This window comes from Mixophyes fleayi, chromosome 6 (genome assembly GCF_038048845.1).
Source record: "Mixophyes fleayi isolate aMixFle1 chromosome 6, aMixFle1.hap1, whole genome shotgun sequence".
NCBI lineage: Eukaryota > Metazoa > Chordata > Amphibia > Anura > Limnodynastidae > Mixophyes > Mixophyes fleayi.
In genome coordinates, this window is record NC_134407.1 from 171,747,115 (window position 1) to 171,769,097 (window position 21,983).

A 21,983-nucleotide genomic window follows, 5' to 3' on the forward strand; every position below is an offset into this window, starting at 1 on the left:
TTGTTCGAGAACCAACTCAAATGTAGACCTATAAAGCCTGGAACAGTGCTGTGCAAATAAATCAATCTAAAGGATGTGGACGTGTGGTTTGATTACCATATCTAATTATATAAGTTTCATATTTCCAAAATTATATATATATATATATATATATATATATATATATATGAAGCCACCCTGCAAAGCTGTGGAAAGCTGTAGTGGATTAAGCAGCTGCATGCAGTTGTCTTATCTATCATAACAAATGGCCTGATTCATTAAGGATCTTAACTTAAGAAACTTCTTATTTCATTCTCCTGGACAAAACCATGTTACAATGCAAGGGGTGCAAATTAGTATTTTGTTTTGCACATAAGTTAAATACTGATTGTTTTTTCATGTAGCACACAAATATTTGATAGCTTATTTGTACGCTGAAATTTAAAGTTGATATTTGTGTGCTACATGAAAAAACAGTCAGTATTTAACTTATGTGCAAAACAGAATACTAATTTGCACCCCTTGCATTGTAACATGGTTTTGTCCAGGAGACTGAAATAAGAAGTTTCTTAAGTTAAGATCCTTAATGAAACAAGCCCAAAGGACTGCTGATGTTAATGTCACAGGGCGCTGTGTAGGCTTCCTTCTGGGTGTGTGTTGTTGTTGTGAAATAAAGTCACATGCATGTTATACACACTATAAATGCTTTACTGAACAACATGTGTGGTTGGGGTTAAAGTATGATTATCTCCAGAGGCAATTGCACAAAAGGTTCCTACTGTATGGCGTTGCGGAGCACTTTGGCGCCTTACAAATCTACGATGATATCAATAATAAAAATAATAATACTAATAAAAGGTAGTAGGTTAAAGATAAGGAGAGGGGTAAGTGGAGGAGTGTTTGATTTGCGTTTCATCAGCATAGATGTAGTGGAGGCAGAAGGTACATTTTAGTTCACCAAAAATAGAGGTATAAAGAGAAAAAAAACAAAGGGCAAAAAACAAAGCCTCGTGGGACCCGACAGATAGTGCAAGTGGAGGGGAGGATGTTCCAGATGTAGAGACACCGGAGAGTTCAGAATAGTTGGAGTGTACCAGGACAGCAGTGTTACAAAGTCTAAGGTAGTGAAGGGAGTACAGGAGAGGAGGCAGCAGATAGGGGAAGGGTGATATTATGGAGATGTGACACTTCGATGTCATGTTTCTACCTACTAGTTAAGTTATCAGAACCTGTTGTAGATAAGAGCTTCACCTTTAGCAACCCCATTCCCATGGAAACAGATATGTTCGCTGGTATGTGGTCGTCCCCAGGACTTAATCTCAAGTAGTAATAATTGAAGTAGGGGGTCAGGGGTGACTAAAGGTGCTGGGCAGAGAGGGGTCAGGTGTGACTAAAGGTGCAGGACAGAGAAGGGGGGATGTGTGACTAAAGCTGCTGAGCAGAGAGGGGACATGTGTGACTATAGCTGCTGGGCAGAGAGTGGGCATGTGTGATTATAGCTGCTGGGCAGACAGGGGGCATGTGTGACTATAGCTGCTGGGCAGACAGGGGGCATGTGTGACTATAGCTGCTAGGCAGAGAGTGGTCATGTGTGATTATAGCTGCTGGGCAGACAGGGGGCATGTGTGACTATAGCTGCAGGGTAGAGAGGGGTCATGTGTGACTATAGCTGCTGGGCAGAGAGGGGGCATGTGTGACTATAGCTGCTGGGCAGAGAGAGGGCATGTGTGACTATAGCTGCTGGTCAAAGAGGGGACATGTGTGACTATAGCTGCTGGGCAGAGAGAGATCATATGTGATTACAGCAAGTGGGCAGAGGGGGGGCAAGTGTGATTAAAGCATGTGGGCAGAGAGGGGGCATGTGTGACTAGAGCTGGGGGGCATGTGTGATTAAAGCATGAGGACAGAGGGGGCATGTGTGAGTAATGCATTTTTCTGTAGGAGGGTGGCCTAGTTCACCTGCTAGACACGCCCACAATTATGCACAACCACGCCCCCAATATTATTGCCACACACCCTTTGACTTATGCACATAAGTTTACATGATAATCACCTATAGGAAGCCCAATGAAGTTGCTGTACCGGGGCCCAAAATTCTAATAACAGCTTGGCAGTATAGAGTAGAGGACTAGATGCGACTGGGAAGTGGTATCACAGACAAAGGGCAGAGTTAAACACCAGGCAAAAGGGTCAGCCCAGGCAGCGGTATAAGCGTAGTCTGGATCACAATTAAATAGTGCAATCCAGGCAGCAATCAGGGGTAGTCAGGTCACAGCCATAGGTCAGGTCAAAACCAAGTATCAAATGAAATTAAAATAAGCACAAAACATGGGCATGGAGAAGCAAGCATGTGAACGCTATAACCGCCAACAGTTCAGTTCAACCTGACAAGTATTTAAAGCAGCAGTCACCAATCGAGGTAGGTGTCTGATTAAGCTGCAGGTGAAAACAGCAATTACCTGTTGTTCCTAACATTCGACTTACTGTAGCTGTGAGCAGATCATTGGTCAAATAAGTGAGGGCAGTCTCAGGAGAGAAAGTGGTTAAGTGGTTGTACGCAAGCGTCTCAAGTAGTTTGGAAGAAAAAGGGAAGTGAGAAACAGGGAAGTAGTTGGAGAGAAAAGTTGGCTTCTAGAGGATAGAAGAGATTAGGATATGTCTGAAGACGTAAGGAAAAGTGCCAGTAGAGAGAAGAATTTGCAGTAGAGGAAGTTGGTATTAAAGCAAGATTTTCTCCATTGGCATCAGCATTATGGGATCACTGGGATTAATTTTGCAAGTGACAGGTCTGATTGGAGTGCCTTGGTTGGGGATTGGATCACCGTAGATGATGTATGGAGCTACCTTACTTAGGTCCGCAGCAAGTACAGTGTGGGGGAAAAGACACTGCTGCATCAGGGCAGGACAAGATAGTAATAGGAGGGAGGAGTGGTACAAATGAGGATAAAAAGAAGATTGGGCCTAGAGAGTTTGTTGCTGTGTGATCATGGATTTGGGGGTAAGAGGGGATGCAGGAGGCAAAGTGAGACAAAAGGTAACAACATACATATGAGTAAAATTTTGCATATTTTCTTTGATAACAATGTCAAACATCTGCAAATTCAAAAGAGTGAGCAATGGCACAATACTCTCATTATGGACTTCTAAAACGTTTGGGGGGCTAATGTTGTTTTAAATAAATTTGCCATTTGGCATCACAAGAGATCAGACCACACATGATTAGTATAAACGATGGAGGGTTTTCAAAAAAGAAAGTATTATCGAGAGGAACGGCAATTGGAATATACTCTGCTGAGAAACACTGGTGCTTTATTGAAAGTAAATTGGTATATTCCCATAAGTGATTTAATTATAAGTAGATGACGTCAGCAAGAGACACCCACACTGGGAAACCTGAACAGGTTTCATGTTACGGAGGGCTGGGTTACAAAGCTTGGGGACCTAAAGTCTCAGCTGGGTACTAGGAAGTGACAGATAACTCTTTCAGTGCTGGATACAGTTTTAAAGACTGAAATATTAGAGATCAAGCTAGCAAGATGGAAAATCTACAATAGTGAATAGGAACCAGACAGGTGTTGATCTCCAATTTTGAAATAGTCTCTATAGCAATTTTAGAGACTTTCTCTGTAATGCTTCCTGAACAATTTAATAGACTTCATACAACTCAAAGGCACCTATTTATGCACCTATGCAAGGACAGAACTACACTTATCTCTACATCTGAAGCATCGATCTGTCTGCACAATAAATTTCTCTTGAAAGTTTTGTGTTACCAACGCCGCCTTTTCCGCTTCAGGATTCCACTTTACCTTGACTGGTTGTTTTTCTTTTGTATGGTCAGTCAAAGGGACAGCTAAGGTGGCATAATTGGGTATAAATCTTAAGCTGGGTAGACACTACAGAAATTTCGACCAACTTTTTATGCCGAGCGATTTTACATGCGATCGATGGTCCGATCGCTCGGTCCATGGACTGCATACACACTAGCCTTGTTTAGGACGATAAAGGGAAGAGCGGACGTCCCTTTAGCGACTTTTTACAGCCAGGTTGTCGTGAGCAATGACTGTAATTTCGTACTCACTGTTGTGGATCGGACAGAAGTTTATACACACTACACAGCAGAAACGAGATTGGAACGAAAATATTAAACGGTACGACCAACTAAATGAGGCGACAATCGTCCATTTGGGCAGACTTTTGACCATCGTGTCACTGCACACACTGACCCGACTTTTGAACGAGCGGTCGTATGTCGGCTGTTTGAGCCGATTATTGGACGAAAACCCTGTAGTGTGTACCTAGTTTTAGATAACATCCAGTGATTCCTAAAAACGCTCTCTTGTTTACACTCGGGACACTTTTGAATAGCTTCAAATTGAATTCATTGTGGTTTTATCAAGCCTCTGACAACGTTACATCCAAGGTATATTTTCCAGTCCTATAGATGACATTTCCATTACTTTTCCATAACTATACAACATTTCTTTGGTGTTGTTTGTCAACCCTGGAAATGTTTGATCACCGGCCTGGATTATAGATGATTACATCATCAAGATAGGCAGCAGTGTATTGTCTCTGAAGTCTTAAAAGTATATCTAACATTTTCTGGAAAGTGGCTGGGACCCCATATAACTCCGAAAGGCAACTTTTGGCATTTGAAACAGTCCCTCCAGTAACTGCACTTGCCAGTACCTTTTTGTTTAATCTAGAATGGTGAAATATTGGACTATTACCACTGTTTCAAATGTCTCATCCACATGGGGCATAGGGAAGATACTAAATATAGACACAGCATTAAGTTTACAGAAATCATTCCAGAAGTATAAACTCCCGTCTGGTTTTGGAATTAAGACAATGGAGCCTCACCACTCACTATGCGACTCTTCAAATATGTCTAATTCCAACATCTTTTTGTTTTCCTAAAGCTGGGTACACACTACACTGTTTTCGTCCAATAATCGGCTCAAACAGCGGACATACGACCGCTCGTTCAAAAGTCGGGTCAGTGTGTGCAGTGACACGATGGTCGAAAGTCTGCCCAAATGGACGATTGTCGCCTCATTTGGTTGGTCGTACCGTTTAATATTTTCATTCCAATCTCGTTTCCGTTGTGTAGTGTGTATAAACTTCCGACCGATCCACAACAGTGAGTACGAAATTACAGTCATTGCTCACGACAACATGGCTGTAAAAAGTCGCTAAAGGGACGTCCGCTCTTCCCTTTATCGTCTTAAACAAGGCTAGTGTGTATGCAGTCCATGGACCGAGCGATCGGAACATCGATCGCATGTAAAATCGATCGGCATAAAAAGTTGGTGGAAAATTCTGTAGTGTGTACCCAGCTTTAGAAATTGCCTCTCATCTAGTCTGAGTTATTCTATAGAGCTTTGTGTTAGCCGGCAATAAATATAGTAGCAGATAATCCCAGTTTTCTAATATTTATCTACAATCTTTTTTAGCATACTTTTTATGGTTTTGTTATTTTTTCCCATCAAACCACCAAACCGAGGGTGGTAAACAGAGGTCCTTAGCTGAGTGACCTTGAACAACCTGTGTATTCCTTCATGATTTTCTATATAATTGGAGTACCTTGATCATTTAGGATTTCTTTTATTATTCCCACTCTACCAAAGACATTTACTAATTCTCTAGCTATTACCATGTTGAAGTATTGTGTAACTATAGTGATCTGCCAATGTCCCTGAGAACTTTTATGTTTAGTATCAAACCAATGCTTTGTCAGAAAAAGATTAAAAAAAAAGGCATTTATTAGAGTCTTCAAATAATTCATAATTATAATCTCTGATCTCTTTTGTTCAGACAGGTGAGTTTTAGACTTTTCACAAGGTCATTTAATAAGATGAATGTCATCCTCGTGTATGAATTCTATGCATCTTAAACTGGTTCCATTATTAGAGTGAGTTTTATATTCACCGTTAATGATGGAACTGCAATTAGAACAAGATAAAAAAAAGCAAGTATATGTAATTGACTTGGTACATAATGGGAATGTTTGTTTAAATTTTGAAAATACCCATATTTATTTTTTATTATTATTTATATAGTGTCTACATATTGCAAAGCTGTTTAAACATTCACAAGAGCCCCTGCCCCAGTGGAGATTACAATAAATATTCCCTATTACACAGACATAAAAACACGATAGGGTTAATTTTTGTCAGAAGCTATTAACCTACCAGTATGTCTTTGGAGTGTAGGAGGAAACTGGAGCACCTAGAGAAAAGACACGCAAACAAAAGGAGAACGTACAAACTCCAGATAGATAGGGCCCTGGTTGAACCAATGATCCTATTGCTGTGGGACAGCAATGCTAACAACTGTGCCACAGTGCTCCCTAACCAATATATGACACAGTGAACAACCACATCTACTATATTCAGAACTTTTTTAATATGCCACTATAGATCTATTAACAAAGAGAGTGCTAAAACGTCCATCTCCATATAAACTTCTCCAATATTTAATAATACAGGGCCTGATTCATCAAGAAACGCAAAATGAACGTAATGTGCATTTCTTTTTTAAAAAAAATGCACATACATCAGGTATACGCACATCTGTATTCCACGAGGAGCTGATCTGAATATATGTCTGTTGATGAATACGGGTCTAGGTCCGCTTTGCAATACACTGCAGGATATATCCAATACATATGTGGAATATAAAGACACAAAAGAACGCTTAGAAGATAAAAACTATTCATCACCAGTAATCGGCACTTACACCAGACCTCTGAGATGCCTAAAGCATGAACCAAATACTGCTGCATGCGGCCGAGCTTGGCACGCCCTTACATTGACTATAATCAAACACCCAGTAGCCCTCTCTGCTCCACACCTGAAATCGTTAGACCGTAGTAAGGATTCTTTGCTCTCGAAAATAAATTGGATGCTGCTGCCTTCTCTGATGTATGGATCATTTCTGGGCATGCAGAGAGTAATTTTTCGGAAAATACGGCATATATCGGCATTTACATTCCTTAAGGATTCAGGCCCGCTAAGTTTAATATGTTCGCTATAAGTACTAAATGTTAAATATACAGGTAATTCTATCATTTCCTCTCATTATGATTGTTTGATCTTTTAACAAATCTGTCTTCAGTTAAAATGGTACTTGTTCTGTAGGTTGATTAATATTATATCTTTTCTCAAGTAACTTATATGTTAGTCGATTGGATTACTAATTATATTATTAACACTATACACTATCTGTGAAAGTTTTTACCCCTTATATAGTGCCCTTTTACATTGTTCCTTATTAAGACAAGAGGGTAACAAATGTCATCTCTCAAAAGACAGTGGCAATCCACAGGTTTGGAGTAGAAATCAGTCACACATTTAATACCTGACTTTGACATCACGATAATTAAGCATTACAACACTTAAGGAATAGCTACATTCAATAGGTGGATGTTATGTATTTGCAAATTTCATCATGGATTCAAACTCTAATATCCTCTGTGTGGACTTTGTATGTTCTCCCTGTGTTTGCGTGGGTTTCCTCCAGGTGCTCTGGTTTCCTCCCACACTCCAAAAACATACTGGTAGGTTAATTGGCTGCTATCACAAAATTGACCCTAGTCTCTCTTTCTGTGTGTGTGTCCGTTAGAGAATTTACACTGTAAGCTCCAATGGGACAGGGACTGATGTTAATGAGTTCTCTGCACAGCGCTGCGGAACTAGTGGCGCTATATAAATAACTGATGATGATGAAGATTCCTTTGGTCTATATTAAAAAAAAAATCTGTATAGTTAAAGTGTCTTAATACCTTGGTTATATACTGAATGTTTTTAAAATATTTTTTAGAAAAACCAAAAATGTGCATGTATGGGTAAGCATAAACAGCTTCCATACTAGTGCCTTGTAGCAACAATAAATATTTCCCAATAATGTGGAATCTCTGGATAAAATAGTTTAGTGTAAATCTACTTGCCTACTTTTTAATCTTGTCCTCCGCGGGATCCTGGAGAAAAAGTCATGTGGCAGGAGATTGGAGGGGTGTGGTGATATCATTGCATCACCGTAGCCCCACCCCCTGGAAAGCTGAAATTCACTCCATTTCATAGCAGGGGGCGGGGATTAGTTAGCAAAATCACGTCATTAAGTCCCACCTCCATCACCGCCGGGAGGATGCTTACTCTTCTGGGAGTCCTGGAGGATTCCCCGAAATTCGGGAACCTCCCGGAAATTCCGGGAGAGTAGGCAAGTATGGTGTAAATAGCTGCAGCTCACTGGACATGGGGAACATTAATCCATAAATCGTCTGTTTCCAGCAGTGGCCATGATACTAAAGACAAACACAAGGCTGCACATAGCTGCTCCAGGCTGGCAGATAACCACAAGAGTACCTGTGCAGCACTAAGACAGACACCTTCTCCAGAGCCAAGGGGAGGGCGGAATTGGGCTGAATTGAGATAAATAGTGAAAGGCAGATATGGATGACAGCTGACTGGAGACTTCTACAGTGACTGGTTTATGTTTCTTGTCTCCAACTTTCCACTGTATCCCCTCATTACAACCAGGACTGCACCACTGGTAACTATACACAAATGCCATTCACCATTGACTGCTACATTATTGGTGGTGGCTTATAATACTGCTGCCTTTCAATAGCCCCATTCACTTTCCCGACCAGCAGCTACAAGTGTTGTTATGCTATCCTATGTATCAAGTTTTCCTCAATCCTCTTAGATTATAAACTGATTTGGCCACGACCATCTTTATCTTCTGCTTCATATCATTGGGCAGCACGGTGGCCTAGTGGTTAGCACTTCTGCCTCACAGCGCTGATGTTATGAGTTCAATTCCCGACCATGGCCTTATCTGTGTGGAGTTTGTATGTTCTCCCTGTGTTTGCATGGGTTTCCTCTGGGTGCTCCGGTTTCCTCCCACACTCCAAAAACATACTAGTAGGTTAATTGGCTGCTATCAAAATTGACCCTAGTCTCTCTCTCTCTCTCTCTGTCTGTCTGTGTGTATATGTTAGGGAATTTAGACTGTAAGCTCCAATGGGGCAGGGACTGATGTGAATAAGTACTCTGTACAGCGCTGCGGAATCAGTGGTGCTATATAAATAAATGATGATGATATCATTCTATATAATTGGTTTATGTCATGATCCCAGTCCTGATTAGTATGCCAGATAATGACATAATAGATGTCAATAGATTTGAGGGAGCTACAGTTTCTGTAGTCGATTATTCAAAAATTGAGTCATATCTTTTAATCGTTGTGGGTTCTTTTAAAACAATGGGCTGTAAAAAAAAAAATCTCTCAATGAATTGGCCCAAAGGCATAAGAAGAGAATCATCTCCCGGTGCAATAGACCTCCCAGGAGGATGCCTAACATCTTTATGCACTTTAGGCAATAAATGCCTCACTGCAGTACGTGGTTGTGTTTTAATTAGAAGTTGAGCTGTATTAGTGGCATTATCTTTTATAATTCATCTGCTATATGTGTATCAATCGGTTTTGAAAGATAAAGTGGGATTACACACAGGTTTTTTTCTAATGAGTAGGATTATTAAGTTGACTTAAGCTTTCTTTAATATATAAATTTTTAACTCACATCAAAATAGCTGCACCGTTATTTGCTTTCTTAATTATAATATTGGGATATTTGGCTAGATTAGACAATACTTTACACTCTTATTTAGATTATTCTTATGATTTGTAATGGATTGCAACTGCATATTAGCTACATCCTTGTTAACTAAATTCAAAAACATGTCTAATGAATAACATATAACAGGTGGTACAAAGCTACTGGGGCATCTAAACTGTGACGATAAATCTTTCTCAATTTGCTTATCAAAAATAGAGATGTTCACTGAGCCCCGTGTTTTGGTTTTGGTTTTGGATCTGGATTAACTTTGAGTATTGGTTTTGGCAAAACCTCCTTCGCGTGTTTTGGTTTTGGATCCCGATTTTTTTAAAAAAATCACGATTTTTTGGTGCTAAAATCACATACTTTGGCTATTTTTTTATCCCTACATTATTATTAATCTCAATAACATTCATTTCCAATCATTTCCAGTCAATTTTTGTCAAGTGACAAGAACACTGCTACCCCTCCTGTTTCTGAGTGAGCAATGACACTGAGCAATGGCACTGGAGACTGGAGAGTGACAAGAACACTGCTACCCCTCCTGTTTCTGTATGAGCAATGGCACTGAGCAATGGCACTGGAGACTGGAGAGTGACAAGAACACTGCTACCCCTCCTGTTTCTGTATGAGCAATGGCACTGAAGACTGGAGAGTGACAAGAACACTGCTACCTCTGTTTCTGTGTGAGCAATGGCACTGAGCAATGTCACTGGAGACTGGGGAGTGACAAGAACACTGCTACCCCTGTTTCTGTGTAAGCAATGGCGCTGGATCTCCTGGGGAGGGAATCCAAAACCCGCGAGATCCGATAACGCAACAATGACGTTTTGCTCGATTCAGATTCGAGGATGCACAAAAGTAACGAGCCGGCTCGCGAGCCTACTCGGATGCGCGAAGTTCGTGTGGGCTCGGTAACCGAGCCTGAGCTTAGTTGACTTGTCTAGTAATGATGACTGTTTAAATTGCTCAATATTCTCTGTCCAACCACTTTTATCTAACACATCTTGTTCTGCTGCCATATTAAAGTATATTTTTCTTTTTAGATCTCTGTATAAAATGTACCCAGCTCAATGCTGGCTGTAGAAGTTATAATGATGTACAAGTGCAGTCTTTAATATATGAGTGCTGATATTATATTTCTGAGTTTATAAGTAAAATAATACATTTGTCTTGAGCTTTAATAGAAAAGTCTTTAACTACACTTTAATTTTGTTATTGACTGTGTATCTTCTCTGTTTGCCATTTACACACCTTTAATTAATGAACCTTTAGCATTAGTGACTACAACCTAGTTTGAAGACTGGAAACCTTCATCGACTGATATTATCACCTGTTAAATAGGTGATCCCAAAAATGTTTTACCTGCGTCACAATAAGTATACTCTGAACTAGCTCTTGAATGAATGAATATTGTGCTGTTATTCTCCAAAGACTAGAGGACCAGATGAACGACCAGATGAAGAGCACAGATCTGAAGGTAAATGGTGTCAGTCTGTATGGATGAATCGTCAGACTGATCGGACCTTCAGTCGTAGGTACAATCGTTTGAGATAACACGTTGGTCGGAAACTTCTTCAGTGTGTACCTAGCCTTATTCTTTGTTGATTTAACAGTGCTTTAAATTATTTTTCCATTCTTAACAGACCATTCTATAAACTCAACCAATAATGTAATTAGTTACCCTATTCATGCATAGCTATATTGTGTTTTCTTAACACTCTTTCTTTAAATAGTAGAGAAACTCAGGCAGTTCACACTTTAACTGATAGTTCTCACTCTTCCACTTACAACACTAACAGTAGAATTTAAATATAATTCACTCTTCTCCGTTCCAACAGTATTGTCTACTAATCCTCTTTTATTTGGTGCTAATTCAACTATCCCATAATCAGGAAAAGTTTATTACCTTCCAGGGAGCATATTTTATTTTACTTGTCTGCAACCTGGTTTTATAGGGGTTCCAGGGATGATCCTCTGTCCCTCATAAATGGAATAAAACATCAGTCCATCCAGTCTCTTTCTCTTTTCAACTGTGTAACTGTCCTTTATTCATTTCCCTGCCATGTCTTTACTTGTCTTAATATTCAACTAATATACAACTGCGGCGTAATGTCGCTCTGTCCCCGCCAACTTGACCTGCCACTCTACCTGATGCCACTGCAACAACTTCCCCCTTGAAAGCCTTTGTCAACTGAGCAGTTCTGAGTGCACCAGGCTAAGTAGGAAAATATGAGGTGGTCATGTCTTGATGGCGTGGTGAAAAAAGGTTACGGCAATCGCATAAACAAGCCCCATCCACCTCTGCACTAATTCTGTACATCTTCTGCACAACTGATGCAATCATATCATCACACCTCTGCCACTAGATGTCTACTGGGGCTTGGTGGATCGCATCATGGCCTTGCCCTCCTTATGTCTGCAGACCTGGAGCCTTGTAACAGGCTGCCAAAACCCTGACGTGTTACAGTGGAGGTTCTATATTTAGGGAGACAAGGAAGATTACCTTCTCACCTCTAAACTAAAAGCCAAACATTCCAGAAATGACATCTGCTCTATCAAAAACAAACAAGTCACTCTGATATTTGATCACAGCAAAATTGCAGAGGCATTTAGATCCTTTTTTTTTCTCTTCTCATTCCAATTTCGTGGCACCCTGCCAAAATACCCAACTGTGACTCCTGCAGTTCATATATATTTACAATCCTGCAATTTACTGTGACTTACACCTACGCAATTGGCTTTCCTTAACTCTATTGAGGAAGTCTCCTTGTCCATTAGGTCATTAAAATCTTCCTCAGCACTTGATCCATCTAATTTACCGTACAATACTATAAGAAGCATTATGACTTATTGGCTCCTTTTCTGTCTCTTCTTTTAATGGAAAATTGTTTGTATGGTGCCTTATCAGGCTACAAAATGAACTCGGATTAAACGGAGGTTCAAGACTTGGGTGTATTTGATTCCACAAAGAAAGTGCTTCAAATTCATTTTAACTTCAAATGACAACCCCTCAAGATTACATATCTGAATGTACAGATCACTAAACCTAAAGACAAGCTCTTCGCAGTAGATTTGACCCCACTTCTAGACATAATTATGCTGGAACTCATTACATGGAACAAGCTCTCATACTCTGAATTGGGTGCATCACAATTATCAAAATGAATACTTTATTCCCCCTGCTCAGTCCTTACTGGCCACACTTCTTAAATCTTTATATCTCAGTTTATATTAGCTGGCAAAAAATATGTATTAAGATGCATACTCTCCCTTACTACCTGTGGGAGTCTTAATATCCTGGACCTGAAGAATTGTTATTTGTGTCCCACTTAACACAATGTATACAGATACATTCTTTCCCTGGTGCTAAATTCTGGGTTGACATCGAATCTGCGTATTTAAAGGTGGCCTCAGTCTCCTCATTCATCTGGATCATCTCCAGAGACCATCGGCTCTGAAAACTCATCCAGTAGCTGCAGCTTCATGACATATTTAAGACCACTCATGTAAACTTTACAATTTGCTCTTGACTTGCCCAGAGCGTCCCCACTGAGGAATAACCCACAGTTTTCCCCAGATATGACCCCACCACTTTCTTGGCTTGGACTTAGAAAATATTAGATTCCGTCATGAGCTCACAATCCTGGGTACCTCCCTGATTTCTCTGAATTACTTAAACTTACTTATTACTTAAACTCGATTTTTTTACTGTAACACATGTACAACATTGGAGTTGGTGTGTCTATTTCTTTACACCTCTAATAGGTTCAATTGCACATTGTATGCTTTTCTGGTTGCACCATCCTCATCTGACAAAGCTCATCTAGAATCCAGGTGGGAACTTGAGGTGGGGGTTACCCTGGAGCCTAAGGATTTGACTGCCACCAGAGAAAAGCTTACTAAAATTTCCATCTTTGTGCAAATAATAGAGAACAAATTCAAATACTATGACACGTGCTACCTAATCACCTCCAGGATCCATCCCTTCTCCCCAACCATACCAAAGTAGTGCTAGAGACAATGCTCACAAACAGGTTGGTTTGTGTACATTTGGTGGGAATGCCTCAGAATTGATCCCTTTTGGTCTGATAAAAGTTAATTTAATAATAGGTATATCCATCCATGACTCACAGGAGTCCTTTCTTCTCTCTCACTCAGTCCCCAGCAAGAAACATATCAATAAACTAAGTAGACATATATGTAACAAAATATGTAAAGGTGAACAGGAGTTATGGTCTTTGCATAGTAGATACTGATTGGTGAATTTAAATGGCTCCAATTATTGAGAATGTGTACTGTACCTTTAAGTACAGAGGGTGAATATGGGTATTCAAATAAAAGAAAGTCCAGAAAATAGACAGGGTCCAGAGTCAGAGAAGGTAGTCATCCGAGAGGCAAGAGTCAGGAGTCAGAGAGGTAGTCGTCCGAGAGGCAAGAGTCAGGAGTCAGAGAGGTAGTCGTCCGAGAGGCAAGAGTCAGGAGTCAGAGAGGTAGTCGTCCAAGAGGCAGGTGCTGGGACTCATTACAGACAGCAGGTATTTAGGCTTCCCTGGTGCAATTCTGCACCGATGAACTGTGCAGTGGGTTATTAACTGAATCCATTACTCCCTTTACAGGGGATGCACCGCTACAACCTACAGACTGTGGTTTGGATTCAGTAGCACCAGATTCCTCCTGTTTATTAATGGGGTCAGGTGGCACAAAAAAAGCCTGTGTCCTGGCAATGGAGCAGCTGCCCGCGGGTTGGACACCCCTGTCCTACAGCTATTAAAGATTTGTTAGAAAATACAACTTTTGGTTTCCATATACACATTCACTTTGGAAGACGTTCAGATACAACTAAAATAAACTTACTATGCTCAGCAATAGTCCACAATGTACTAAAACATAATAATACAGGCTATAAGCTATTATAAATGCTGGCGACCAATAGACAATTAGGAGTCCATAGTTTAGCTATACAAATCTATACATCAAAACCAAAAAAGGGACAATTTGGAGAAAAATAAAGGGACAGTTAGAGCTATGTATTATAATTTCCAGAGAGAGCAAATTAGCAACAGCAGCAGGGATGATATAAATGACATGGTATAAAATAACCTATAATTATAGAACGCTATTTCACCATGCCCAGACTTAAAAAAAAATCACAGTATTACAAACATAGAAGGATATTTTGGCTCCACTGGTATGTAGCTGTATATACATCCTCGCTTCCCAAAATATTACATTATTTCATAGTTTGGCATCCACCAGCTGATATCAGCCCGCAAGAAACAATATATATAAAGGACACATGTACTGTGGCAGCCAAGAAAAGCTTCATACTCAACAAAGCAGGCTGGGGTTTTGCCTACTAGTCATTTTAGGATAGTACATCTGTCAGTAGCGAAACAGTAACACTTTAGGGCTCACCATACATATGTTATTATTCCAAATCAACTAAAGCTGGAAATACACATTACAATCCGTTCATTCAATACTGTTAGTTTTTATCAAATTATTAAAGAATGGACATGCATGTGGGTGATAATAAGTAATAGATAATGTGCTGAAAATGCTCTGTCAGATAAAAAAAAATGTAATTTTAATTCTACAATCACTGGATTGTAACGTTTAACTTTAATTTTATGTATCTGTGATTATACAGAAATATACATGTTCAAAGACAAAAAAATGATGTGCATATGGTCACTAGAGACACATTTTCCATGGATTACCAAAGAGGTGCACACATTGGTATACAAATTATTATAAAGCACAGAAAAGTCTAAAAAGCTACGAACACCATAAACCACTATACCATTGAACAAGATAGGTGAAAAAAAGTAAAGGACAAAAGCCCATAGACCACTAGCTCTGAACTGGCACTAAACTGGTGAACTAGCACGAAACTCAGCTCCTTTTATGGGATAGAAATGACTATATGCCGATGCAGTAGGGTCGTCCCTACAAATGTGCCTACATGCTTCACTAATGAATCCATTAAAAGGGCATCGTGCTTCTGCACTACTCTGCAAAATGAGGTGCCACAGTGCACCTGCTCTTTATTAGGAATGCCTCCTCTGTGGCTTTGCAAAATTATGCTCTTCCCCAAATGCCACCACCTTGTTCCATAAACACATGCACCTCAGAGAAAATCTAGGCGTACTTGAGCAAATCGAGGTGCACAGTGGGTCCAAAGCTTCCAGTGTTTGTGGACCCCCAAGAAGTTAATTGCCTTGATAATTGTTCTCTTTGCTCATCCCAAATTCCAGCCCTGATGTGCTTTGTAAATCGGACATCAAGGGGGCTCTGCATTGTATATTGGTCATCAGATTTAAGATAATTTACAAGAGGTGAGAATACCCCAGCTACGCACTTATATATTTATACTGCATTCAAAATCTCCTAGTCAGAGGTGTTATACAAAGTGCAGGAGCTCAGACCAGGACTCATGCTAGGAGTTTTTCATTATTCATATGCAATTTCCTTTCTTTCCAGGCTCCCAGACTGATCTTCTTTTACACCAAGGTTAAATCAGAATTTTAATATGTTTTTTTGTCTCTTATTGTTCAGTGTACTTGCTGTTCACCCCACCTGACCATATGCAGAACAATTGTGACTAATCTCTGCATACAGCAAGTTCTATTAATCTTTTAAGCACCTCCAGCCAGGATAACTGAAATTTCATCTACTGCAGGACTACACATCCGTACCCTGCGCATAGACAACATATTAACATGTAATTATCTTTTCCCTTTCGTAACAGCCTGTAGTAATGTGTTTGTTTGCAGATGTGGGTCAGGGGTAAGCACTGTATTTTCATGGGGAGAGATTCCTGCTGCATTGTTCAATGAAATAGAATTGTTATAAACCAACAAATGTAAATCCCTTTGCAGCATTTCCACAAATTACTGGATTTAGTATAAATAGCTCCTGTCAGAGGGGGCAGGGGGGATACATATAGAACCACGTTTATAGAGACTGTAACCTCAATATTTGTATTTTCTTAATTGTGCCTAATATAGGAAATGTGTATGCTAGTCAAAATGTTATCCCTCCCTGGTTGCTATGTGCAAACTCCGAGGGCTTTATACCTGGCCATGCCCTCAAAGACTTTAGAAAACACCCACAATGGTGTCACACAAATCTTTTTCCACTAGGCCATGCTACTACGCTACAGTATAGGTGGAGATAAGTAGTTAAAGGAATTATGGGAAAGAGAGTGGAAAGAATGACAACTGTAGTGAATGGTGAGCCCTACAAGCAGACTTACTGGTATCATTCTAGACACTATACAAAAAATAGTATTTACATTAGACATAGGGAAAATAAATATATAGGGGCATATTCAATTCTTGGCGTTAAAGCTCAGGGAGCAGTGAGCTGAAATCCAGCTTACTATTACCGTAATAACGGTAATAGTTTAACGCTGCGGAAAACGATTGAATATGCCCCATAGAGTTAGAGTTCCTTTAAATTTATGCATTCGGACTCATTCACTGCACTGTGTTTTAGGTTTGTTTTTTTAAAAAAAAATAAAGAATGTGTTTTTTTATGAGTTAAGCAGTATCACATGTTGAACCATCAGCAATAAGCTTAGATCAATGCAGCACAAGGCGGCCAAGGAAAGCTAATGTTATCCTATAGTAGAACTTTTTTCTTAGTAAATAACTCATGTGGACTATCTTAGGGGTGAAAAATGCAGCATTAAAAAACAATGCACATCGCACTTCACTGTCAATATGTGTGAACAATGCTGCAGACAAAGTTTTAAGGTTGATAACCCGTTTAAAATCCATAACCCCTTCATAGAGCATATAGATTGTCCAGAGTTAGACAACCTATTTCAGGCTTTTTTTTTCATGCATTCAAATGTAAAAAAACATATTAGTGTGAATTAGTGCACTGGTGTGAATAGCCCTTATAAGCTGTTGCAGACGAAATATTATCCGTTGCAGCTTAAGCTCTACAACTTGGCAGCTATCTCAGTCTGTCTCGTTAGGGAACCACCAGTGTTGAGAACATACTGTCAATGAGTTTTCAGCCTCATTGGCTAAATGCCTCTACTGAGACACAATCTCTAGTACCTTTTGGCAGTGACTTTTCTCCTAAGGAATCTTTCATTTGTGCTGAGCTCTCAATAATCCTACGGTCTCTCTTTTGACACTCTTAAAACATAGGCTCTGTCTCGCTCCCCTAGGGCCTGTACACACAGGGCTTGTACACACAGGCATTCTGCAAGTGTGCATGTTAAACAAGCATTTTACAATACAAAAGTATGTATAAAAGGTTTCTCACAAAAATTGCGGAGTAACATGTGTATGTTGAGTAGCATATATCTCAATATATACGTCCTACGGCTAACAGAGTAAAGATGCGGCTTTACAGTTTCAGCTATAAATGCAAAAGTTGCATTTTCCTATTCCTACACAATATAATATAATGTTCATTCGCACAAAAGAGAATAGTGTTGTGACAGTGTTATTACTAAATGTGAAAGTTGGGGTTTCCATATAAATTGTAAACAAGGTGACTCTTTAGCCATTGTACATGACTTTGATAGACTACTGGCAGCTCACCTACATCTTGATCTGCAAAAATGTTAAGAGATTGTGGCTTGTGATTGGTTCTCCCGCTCACACTACCCCTCGATCACCTGTATTATAAAGCCGCAGAGCCCCAGGGCTTTGACTAGGGGTAGAGGCACATTATAAAATCTTTTGTGTAGGTGGAAGTGCAGTTTTAAACACCACAAAAATAGCAGCATTAAGTGAATGTGTATCGGAATAAGTGTTTTCACTTTCAAATTTGGGGGTCTTGGTTTCAAACCCAAAATTTCTAGTCAAAACCTCAAAAATCTTGGTACAATTTCTTCCCAAAATATTTAGTCACAATGCTGTACATAAAATTACTTATTTAACATGAAACCCAACAGGCTTGACTTCCCTGTGTTATTTATCTTGTTCTTTCAGATTTCAGTCTGCAACTAAGCTGGTTAATATGACCAACGTACAGTACAGGCTCAGTGTTTATAGAAGATGGTCCCATCTGCCCCAGCACACTTCATACCAAACTGGGAGCAGGTAACTGCATGGACCAGCAGCAGAGAACTTGTAGCTTCCTATTGGTCCTGTGCAATGACTACCCTACACCATCAGGAAGGCCAGTCCAGCCTCCTACCTCCAAAAATATGGTTTGGTCTCAATAGGCAAGGACAGCTTGTCCTCATTCGGACTACCTCACTGTCCTTAGTGAAGGAGGCTTCAAGATCCCACTACAGCAGTACTGCTCACTATCACTAGGACTATTAGCCTGCAGTTGGGTTGGACCTACTTTTATACATTTCATAATCATCATCATCATCATTTATTTATATGGTGCCAGCAGTTTCAATAGCACTATACAATTGGGACATTTTTCCTGGAAAAGGGAATGTGTATGATGCCACAAATCACACATCTGTGTCCCTGATGCTGAGTTTTACATCATTTACCCCAAAAGCGTAGACATAAATCATGTCCTTAAAAATTAATTTATGTTGTGTGCAGAGTGGCACTTAAGATACGTGCAAGTCTGAATAGTATGGAAATTGCATAACATTCAGTAAGATGCGCTTAAAGCCTGTCATACACTAAAAACGTATATTTTAAAAAAAAAAAAGAAAAAGAAACAAACACATCCACAAAAAGTAAAACCAGTGCTGCCAAACCTAGGCTGGTATCTGCAAAATTAAAAATTGACGATACCAGCCCTTGGCTATGCCTGCTAGGGCTGGTGGCACTATAACAGGAAACCCACAGCGTGTGTGTGTCCCTGTCATATCAGGGAAGCCGAGAGTGGTGGAGCAGGTACATAGTACCGGGGCAAGGGCCTGCTTCGGGTCCCTGACCTGCCTGTGTAGTGGGAGGAGCCGCCAACCTGGTGTGGCCACACCTCCTTCATCAGATATAGAAGGGTCCCCTAGAAGTTGCTGTACTGGGGCCCAAAATTCCTCTTGTCAGTCCTGGTCATAGTACCAACCAGCCCTAGGCCAGTCAACGTGGGCAGAATTATCTGATAGCACTTGGGCTATTCCTACACCCCTGGTAAGCAAGTGTGTGTTAAAAAAAATTTAATTAAAGTGACAGTAGATAATTTTTCTATGGGGCACTACTGATTCCAAAAAATTGTCCTTTAATTAAACAAAACCATTTCCCATCCTCAAATTAAAAATATTTATTATTCTTAAAAACAAAATTGTTTCTTCTAACCAGCATAGTTCAAGCACTAATTGTGCTTTTTTCACCAAGTGAGGTTCTTATTCTTATCTTGTTGTTGCCGTTGTTTTGTTTTGACCTAAGGTAGTGCAAAATATTTTTTAAAAGTCCCTAAAAACCCTGTAAAACACTTCTCCCACATATGCACAATAGTGCTGCCTGACACTAAATGAAGACATGCGTCTCCTACACTCATGTTCCCAGGACAAGCAATTTTTCCACATGCTGACTGACACAACCATGAAAAAACAGACAGTATTTAACTTATGTGCAAAAACAGAATACTAATTTGCACCCCTTGCATTGTAACATGGTTTTGTCCAGGAGACTGAAATAAGAAGTTTCTTAAGTTAAGATTCTTAATGAATCAGGCCCAAAGTTGTTAACGCTAGGTGCAGCATAATTAATTATCAGACCCCTGTTGCTCATGGAGGTGGTCAAGAAGAGCCCCAAGATTTTTCAGCACACTACTGGTAGCAGCTAAAAGGGAGAAAGCCATTTTTGCCCCTATGTCAATGCCTTCTGCAAAAGAGGCACCAGACATGTGTTGACCAACCTAAGAGATGGTTTTCACTATAACAATGGGACCACACATTTGTGGCTTACTTGTTATAATGATATTCAGTTCTTCTTGGCCAGTGCTTGTGCTGTTTATAGAATCAGCAAGGGAGCACACGGACAGGTTTTTTTTTTTTAATTATTGATTTTCAACACAAGAATGGAATTTCTTTGCACTCTACCTTGGAAGTTTCTCCATTGACGTCAATTACATCTCTTCTCATAATCCTTCAATGAAAGCTGTTTCCCTATAGAAATTAATGAGTAACATCTGGTCAAACCAGGTGTTAAAGGATTTGTCAATAGGCTGAGATGGGTGAAGTATATCCGAGTAATTGATGATGCTTTATTTTGCCCAAAATTTAAAGCCAGTTTCTCCATCAGTGATGATTGTAAAGTATGTCCTTTTTTTTTTAAATAGGAAGAGCAATAGACAATTTCCATGCACAATGTGTGTTGAATCCTCACATCTGACACGTAAATGACTAATGCCCTCTAACCTCTAAGGGCCTGATTCATTAAGGAAAGCAAGGCAAAAAATTAGTACGTTTTCTCTCCTTCCAATGCAAGGGGTGCAAATTAGTTTATTATTTTGCACATAAAATAAATACTGACTGTTTTTTCATGCAGCACACAAATACTTGATGGTTTTATTTTTTAACCTGAAATGTAAAGCTGATCTAGGACATGCCCTACCCCAACTATAAATCTGCCATAACATTTTAAATGTACCTCCCACTCCAATGCAACGAGGTTTTGCCAAGGGACAAAGTTACTAATTTTTTGCTTTACTTTCCTTAATGAATCAGGCCCTAAGTGTGTACCTCAAATAAAGAGTGACATGAGTAGGCCAATATGCAACCTAAATTATTAGTAACACCCTGGCCATTAGACTACCCCAGTGATCAAGGTGGTGCTGCTAGTCTAGATTGAGTTTACTCAAACTGCAGGATAAATTTATATTAAAACCCCAGTGATGGGCATACTCCAGTGGCTGAGGTGTAGTTGCAAATTTAGACCATACCTTGGGCATGCAACTGTCATTGGTGTGTAGGTCCAATCAGAAACCTAGTTAAGCAGCATATGTCCAGCCTCCGAGTAGTCACAAGGCTGAGCTGTTAATACTAATATAGCCCATACATTCAGCCTGCTATAATGAATTTGCTTCCTAAATGAGTAATGTCAGGCTAGAAGGTAAGAGCAGAGATAGTGGCAAAGATGAGAGAAGTTTTGGAAGGTAGTGGTCTTACTTGTGAATACAGCAGGGTGTCTATAGGTTGGATGCAATTTATGATTGGTGGATGGAGGGGTTTGGAGGAGGACTGTTTGGACGCTTCCACAATAGCAGCTTTGTGAAATGCTTAAGCATTGGTGGCGTGACAGGCTGCTACCTTGTAAGATATTCCTTTATGTCCAGTAGGGGCACAGGCATTTATATTTACAATGTGTATAAATGTCCATTTGGAGAGTAAGGTAGGTTAATTGGCTGCTATCAAAAATAGACATAGGGCTAGATTTACTAAGCTGCGGGTTTGAAAAAGTGGGGATGTTGACTATAGCAACCAATCAGATTCTAG